The sequence below is a fragment of the Acinonyx jubatus genome, chromosome D1, assembly GCF_027475565.1.
Source record: "Acinonyx jubatus isolate Ajub_Pintada_27869175 chromosome D1, VMU_Ajub_asm_v1.0, whole genome shotgun sequence".
Classification (NCBI taxonomy): Eukaryota; Metazoa; Chordata; class Mammalia; order Carnivora; family Felidae; genus Acinonyx; species Acinonyx jubatus.
In genome coordinates, this window is record NC_069390.1 from 18,650,883 (window position 1) to 18,659,101 (window position 8,219).

The 8,219-nt window shown below is 45.8% G+C and overlaps 1 protein-coding gene across 1 annotated transcript in view; it reads right to left on the reverse strand.

The window, feature by feature from the left end:
- EXT2 (exostosin glycosyltransferase 2) overlaps positions 1–2,855 on the reverse strand; it is a 144,809-nt gene extending 141,954 nt beyond the window's left edge. Inside the window, exon 1 of the mRNA XM_027072848.2 lies at positions 2,668–2,855. The gene's annotated coding sequence lies outside the window, so the exon portion shown is untranslated. The remainder of the gene's footprint in view (positions 1–2,667) is intronic.
- Between the last annotated feature and the right edge of the window lie 5,364 nt (positions 2,856–8,219).

Consider the following 8,219-nt stretch of genomic DNA (forward strand, 5'->3'; position numbering starts at 1 on the left):
CAAACTAAGAAAAAAAAAAACTCGAAAGCAGATAGCTGGCAGAAGGGGAGTCCACAGAGCCAGAGTGAGGGACAAAGGAGAGGAGTCAGGGAAGGACAGAAAGCCATCAGGGTTACCGCACTGAGCTGGGAAATGGGCTTCTGTCCTCTGCAGAAGGATCCATCTGCGGGACTATATAGAACACACCTCTGAACTGTCTCTTTAAAGGATCAGAAGCTATGGCATTTATCCACTGGAGCCCATCCCCCAGTGGCTGAGGGCTATTCCAAGATATAAACTCACATTTCCAAGGTATGCCCTGCACAGGCTAAGCGAGCTCCCACAAGTTTTTGCCAAATAGCTAACAGATACGGTGAGTGCTTGAGGTAGAATAAAAACTATTTTAAAGTGAGGGGGAAAGTCTTAAATGAAAAAGGAAAGGAAAGGATGAGAGATAGAGCGAAAAAGTCCCTTACTCAGTGGTGTTTCAGAAATAGAGAACCTTCTTGGTGAGCATCCATGCACCTTTTACTGACCTCATCACAGTATCTGCCACGTTATATAAAATATTTGCAAGTCTGGGGCACCTGGGTGGCTCAGTCGGTTAAGCATCCAACGTCGGCTCAGGTCACGATCTCACAGTCCGTGAGTTCGAGCCCCGCATCACACTCTGTGCTGACAGCTCAGAGCCTGGAGCCTGCTTCGGATTCTGTGTCCCCCTCTCTCTCTGCCCCTCCCCTTGCTCATGCTCTCTCTCTCAAAAATAAATAAACATTTAAAAAAATAAAAATAAATATTTGCCAGTCTCTTCTACTGGTTGTCATGTTCTTGTAGTCAGTTTCCACACACTGAAGCTCAGAAAGATGTATTCCCCAAAACCATCATCCAAGAGAACAAGTAATCATCTTTCCATCCAAAGAGGACACTCACTACCACCACCATGTCCAAAGCTCCTGATGCTGGGCTTCTCTGAAGACAACAGACTGAAAGGAGGCTTCTGCTAAGTAATGTTCCATGTAATACCAGAACCCAGATGAAACAAGAATTTCATAACAAAGCCCTACAAACTTCATCTTCCTTAAAACATATCAAACCTGTCCCTGCAAAACACTGGAATCATCTGGCTAGCTGTCAAGCACTGACTCACTGGAAAAATCTTTTAACTCCACTCTAATGTCAGGATGAGCTGCATTTTCTGTTCCTGGAATTATTTATTCCTAAAATTTGCCTGAAAAATCCTTTCCTTGGTGCTTCGGGCTATATCCAATCCACTTAGTCCAATGCTTTGAGTCACAATCTCTGGTCTTAACCTTTTTAGAAAAGCCCTCACAACTGAACTCCCAGGGCCACTGCTACACTGGAACTCAACCCAACAGTGCCTGAAAACAAAGGAACCAAATATTAGCAAAGGTAGGAAAATCTGCAATTCACTGCCTTACCTGATAGGGTCCTTTATAATTAAAGCTATATTATGGCTAGCCATCCCTAAAAATGGTGAAATTTTCAAGGGGGAATAAAAAGTGCTTCTTTGTGGGAATTATAATACAGTGCATACACTAACTAATAACTAAACTTTATTGAGGACTTACTACATGCTACAATCTGTTTTAAGCATTTTGTATTAATTTAATCTTTCTAACAGTGCCACCTGACAAGCTATTATTATCCTCATTTTACAGACAGGGAAAGTGCAACGGGAAGCATAAGTAACTTGCACAATGTCACAAAACTAGAAAATGCCAAGGCTAGGATTTGGAGGATGGTAGTCTGGCTCTGGAGCCTGAGCTCTCAAACCCCATGCCTCCCCTAATTACCTTTAACACCCTAGATTAGATCTACCTTTTTCACTCAATTAGCAAAGCCAGCATAACTTGACGGACCCAAACCTATCCATACCCAGCATATGCAGCCAAAAGGCTTAAGTCAGCGGAAGTGAGAAATGCTGGAAACTGACTCATATACTACCGCGAATAGCCTGTGAGCCCTGAAATTTACAAACCAAGTCCAATGTAAGTCCTTACTTAGAGCACTCAACTGACTTCAAGAATTAAAATTGGCATGTTTCTATTTCAAGGAATCTTCAGACAAGGAGCAAGTCAAGGACGCTTCCAGATTAGCAACTCCCAGTAAGTTACACCAAGCAATCATGTGAATCTCGAAACTGTACACATAGATCTGGTTCCCACCGCCAGTAGTAAACCTCCAAACGCCTCTGAGCTTCGAGCCGATGCCCAAACTCAGGGCATCTTTGGCCACCTTCCCCACCAGTCTTTCCGCGCACCAGAACCTGCCGGGATGCCACAGGCCACGGGAGAGCCCAGCGCTCCAGAAGGCGCCGCGTACGGAAGCAGATCTCCGCTGCTCGCGGGACGGAGGTGGCAGCGGGATGGCAGAGGTCACCGCGCAGGATGGGCCCTCTCTTTTCGGGGTCCGGAAAGAGAGGAAAGGGGCCGGCGGGGTAGGCGTGGGCAAGGGAGACAGGTGGGCACCCAAGCGCGGGGCGGGCCAGGGGAGCGACGAGAAGGCGGTGCGGAAATCAAAGCGCTCCCACAGCTGGAGAAGTAACGAGCGGCCCCGGCGGGGGTGGGGTCGCCTCTCACCGCCTTCAGGCCTCCGCGCGGCCCGCGGTTCCCGGCGGCCCGGCCCGACTCTGCCGCTGCCACCGAGGCCCTTCCGAGCCGCGCTTACCTCGGCCACGGTTGCCTCCCGCTCGGCCCCGCGCTCGGTCACCGGCGCATGCCGCGGGGCGCGGGCCACGGCCGCCCAGGAGGAATCGCGCCGAGTCGCCGGCCGCCACCGCCGGCGCCGGGTCTGCGCAAGCGAGCGGGGAGCGAGGCGCCAGCGACCGGGCTTGGTGACGCCTGACACCGAGCTCACTGCGCATGCGGGAGCGGCCGGGCCCGCGCCCCCTGCTGGACAGGAGGAGTCAGGGCACCGCTTAGGATGTCTCCCTGGCAGACACGCGCAGCTCAGGCTCCATCCTGAAACTCTCACGCAAAGACCCGCAGGCTCATAATCAAAGTAACTGCAGACCCAAGTAGCTACGCACCGTGCTTCACTTACAAAACTGACACAGACGTAAACGTTTTATTACAATCAGCACTGGCGAGCGTGCAGATTCCCGGAGGACAATTTGGCAGTATCCATCAAACGTGAAATGCCCGCAACCTTGCCCCTCCAATCCCTCTGTGTGGATTTTACCCCACAGGTATTCTCAACAACGTTTACCGGAATTACTCATTACAGCATTGTTCCTAAGAATACCTGAAAACCGGAAACCGGCAAAATAAACTATGAAAAAAGTTATGATTAGAATAGAATCATGTGAGAATGCGTATAGATGTCGGTATAGAAATAATCTCGAAGGTGTGTTAATATGAAAGCGTGCTCTAGAACGGTGAGCAAGTATGATCCCTTTTCTGTAAAATATATTTACATGCAAAAACAGGAGAAACTATACATGTAGATGTTTATATTCAAGCGTATGTATAACATTTTTTTTTTTTGGAAGGAATCCAAGAAGCGATGAAGACTTTTGGGGGGGGGGAGTAATTATGAAGGTAGAAATGGGGGAAAGAGATTGTTTTGTTTTCTGTATTATTTATATGATCTGGCCTTATACAGGCACAGTAAAACCCGTCATAAGGCATAAGTGGAGTCTAAAAAATTAAATCAAAATGCAGAGTGATGTTATTGAGAGGTTAATGAGGTGACCCCATTGAGTTTGTGTAGTTTACAGGTAACTGGCGACAGAAGCCAAATCCATTTTAGGCCCAGCTATCCCTTAGCGCCACCTGGTGGACGTTGTCCCTTACAGCTTCAATATTCATGGGAATGTTTCCGAGTCCAGAGACTGAGGCTTCCCGCAGCAACAGTGATTCCGTGGATATTGTGAGTTAATGTCTGCTTGTCACAGATCCAGGGAGACTGGGTGGAGAATGTTCTGGAGATGGGAAACCCACATTTTCTTCTCCACATCCGAGAGAGTATTGCTCTGCTATCCAAGTCCACATCTTCCCCAAACCATAGGAAATTTAGCACAGGTACATACACCCCATTTGATAAATGGAAAGATGGAAAATATTTTTTCTTCTTTGTCTTCCTCTGAATTAAATATATCTATAGTATATATGTTTTTCATTAATCATTATTCGTCCATTAAATGAGGACTTTCTGTGTTAAAGGCCTGTGTTAGGCTCAGCCTCTGAGGAACCTGCCTATCTTATTTACTTTTTATAACCCTACACATGTATAGTGCCTGGAACACAGTAAGTGCTCAGTGAATACGAATAAAGGGTGCCCAAGAACTAGGTGAGCCTCAATAGAATAAGACAAGTATACAAGCAAGATTAGCCAAAACTGAGGGTGAAAAGTGGTGTGGGAGAATATACACCAAGTGCTACAGGGCTCAAAAGAGAAAGCAACCCTTCCAGTTGCAAAGATTTGGGAAGCCTTCACCCAAGATGTAATATCTTTGCTGTGAATAGGGCGTTCCAGACAGAGAAAAAGTCATGAGCAAAAACCCAGATGAGAAGGAGGAGGTGTAAAAACGGGAGAAGCCATCAGAAAGACCAAGTGTTTTTTTAATCCAGTGTAACTGGAACGATGTGGCTGCATTTCTAGGGGTAGAAACCATGCCAGTGATTGGAGGTAGGAAAGCACAGAAGTTATGATATTAGAAGCCACGCTAAAGCAGCTGGGGATGATAGCAAAGAGTGGGGAATAAAACTATAAGCCAGACCTGACGCCTCTGAGAAGGTAGAAAAGTCTTAGTGGTCAGCAGTTAAAAGAGGAGAGGCTATAGAAAGACGCTGCATTACTCACTTTGAAGGTACAGAAAGAAAGAAAAACAGAGGCCGCACCGACCCCCACCTACCCAGAGAGTCAGGAAAAGCAAAGGTGGGCGTTAGAAAAGGCGTGGCTTTCAAGGAAAGTGGCATCATCAGGGGAAAGCAAGGTTACCAGCAGGAAGAATTGCCTGTGTGCAGTTGAGTCCCAGATTTACCACTTCCTTTAAATGACAGCAGTTTGCAAGAATGAAGAAAGGTGTCATCTCCGAGGAAAAAGACTCTGTGAAAGAATCGTTCTGTGGTATTTTATGTTGGCTCAGCTTAAACAACACCGGCAGGCAGGCTGGAGAACTAGAAAACACCTATTAAAACCACATCAGATATAATGAACACTCTGTCAGGTGGGTGGCTGGGCTCACAAAAATAGTAAAGAAAATATACAGGAGCCAGAAATGAAGCACAGTGAGAAAAATGAGTGTTAAAGCTACAAAGTTGGGTATATAAGGTGGGGAGCTGCTACCAAGAAGGCCATGTAAAGCTAGGACACTGAGATGGCGGCCTGGAAAACTGACTCAGCATCAGTAACAACAAACCAAAAAACTGTCTTGTCCGGAGAGCGGAAAAAGAAGAGTCTCTGCTGAGAACGTTTAACACCAGGCTTCACAACGATGTGGGGTTTGAATTTATATTACCAGCATGGTCCAGAAAGCTCCAAGCCTAGAGAATAACATGAAGTATCATCAACCCAGATTGGTAGCACCTGAAGAAGGAAATATAAATCCATGCCCACCCCCCCCTCCGACCCCCCGTCCAGAGGGTCATGCCTCCACACAGGCTGCCCAGGATGCTGACAGATAAAACCCAAACAAATGTTAAGTTCACAATCCAGAATGAGCACATGAACAATAAGCCCATCAGAGGAAAGGTGCCTGGGGCACCTGGGTGGCTCAGTTGCTTAAGTGTCCAACTCTTGATTTTGGTATCCAGGGAGAGAGCAGCTGAGAATTTTCCATTATTGGGTGGGGATGACTCTCTGTAACGGATGGACAGTAAGACTAACAGCAGACTTCTCAACAAAGACAAACAGAAGTCATAAGATAATGGAAAAAGGGCCAAGAGAAGCTAGCAGTCCATGTAAATTGTATACCTAGTAAAACCATCTCTGAAGAATACGAGACACAAATAGGAAGAGACAGACACAAATAGAAAGAATTTACCATCAGTGGACCCTTCCTAACAGAATTTCTGAAAGATGTATTTCGGGAAAAGGAATGTTAGAACCAGAAGAAAGTACTGAGATGAAGGACGGATGGCAAACAATGAAACTGATAAACTCATGGGTAAATCAAAACAAATACTGACTAAAGCAACAATAACAAATAGTAACTGTATAAAACTATAAAAATAAAAATGACTGATTTGAAGATTAAAAACTAGATGTTTACCCCCGTGTTCACTGCAGCATTATTTACAGTAGCCAAGATGTGGAAACAACCTACTTGTCCATCAATAGATGAGTACATAAAGAAAAGGGGATATATACACGTACAATGGAATATTATTCAGCCATAATAATGAATGAAATCTTGCCATGTGTGATACCATGGATGGACCTCAAGGGTATCGTGCTAAATAAGTCAGACAGAGAAAGACAAATACTGGGTGATCTCTCTTATTTGCAGAATCTAAAAACAAAAACAAGGGGCGCCTAGGTAGCTCAGGCCGTTAAGCATCTGACTCTTGATTTGGGCTCAGGTCATGATCTCACAGTTACCGAGTTCAAGCACTGAGTTGGGCTCTGTGCTGATAGTGTGGAGCCTGCTTGGGATTCTCTCTCTCTCCCTCTCTCTCTGACCCTCCCTCGTTCATGCTTATTCTCTCTCTCTCTCTCAAAATAAATAAATAACCATTTTAAAAACTTAAAAGTAGAAGTTCTATTTTGCCTGGTCTTTACCTAAACTGGGGTTGTCATGAGTCTCCAAAGCACGGTTTCTGGAGGAAGAAAGAACAAACAGACCACCTAGGCATTAACTAAAATACTAGTCAACAGTGTCACAGGAGATGAAAATAAAGGAGTAAGAGTTAATGTAAAAGGGCGTTTCCATGCTTAAGAGAAGGGTAAAGAAAATACTAAAAGTATGAACGTTGGGGCGCTTGGCTGGCTCAGTGGGTTAAGCATCTGACTCTTGATTTTGGCTCCCGTCATGATCTCAAGGTTCTTATGTTCCAGCCCTGCATCAGGCTCTGCACTGACAATGTGGACCCTGCTTGGGATTCTCTCTCTCTCCCCCCCTCTCTCTGCCCCTCCCCTGTGTGCATGCACTCTCGAAAATAAACTTTTAAAATAAATAAATAATGGAAGTATGAATGTGAATAATTTCAGAGAATCTGGCAAAGTGCTCACTTGGATAACAAACCCCTACACATTTGAAGCCTGACAAATATCTTTCTTATTTACTTATTTTAATTTTTTTAACATTTATTTATTTTTGAGAGACAGAGACAAAGCATGAGAGGTGGAAGGAGAACGACAGAAGGAGAGAGAATCTGAAGCAGGCTCCAGGCTCTGAGCTATCAACACAGAGCCTGATATGGGGTTCGAACCCATAAACTGTGAGATCATAACCTCAGCCGAAGTCGGATGCTCAACCGACTAAGCCACCCAGGCACCCCTTATTTATTTTTAATGTTTGTTTGTTTTTGAGAGAGAGCAAGCAGGGAAGGGGCAGAGAGAGAAGGGGCCAGAGGATCTGAAACAGGCTCCACACTGTCAGTGCAGAGCCCGACATGGGGCACGAATCCACAAACCAGGAGATCACGACCTGAGCTGAAGTTGAACACTCAACCGACTGAGCCACCCAGGCGCCCCACAAATGTCTTTTTAAATAAATGAGCAAATAAATGACTGAAACAAAGCAAAAAGGAGGCACCAGAAAACATACTCTCCTCTCTGTCTCTGGAAGCACTTGGTGAGGGGGTGACGTGTGGAGCTTCTGGGGCCATATTGAGACCGTGAGGAAGGAAGCCCGAATGGGAAACATCAATGTGTTAGGAGAGCAGGGTGGGCAGATGAACAGAACCTGGGCTCTGAGCACCACATTCCCCTGGAACACGGGTGACTGAGGTAAGGCCAGTTGGCCTCCTGGAACAGGAGAGACATGAATGCTGAGGAAGAAAGGGTATCTATCCTTCAAACACCCTGTAGGTATCTGCTACAAGGAGCACGGCGCTTGGAGCGGTCTGGAAGCCATCTTGCCACCACCTAAATGGAGCATGTCTGAAATGAGGCTACATAGAGGATACGAGAGCGAGCACGAAATCTGATGGCATCATTTGAACTCCTGGCTAGAGTCATGCCTGAAACATCTGCCCTTCCCCTTCCTAGTAAATTCAATAAACCCTCTACCCTTCTGTTTAAATATGAGCTGTGTTCACCATTTTTGTAAACAA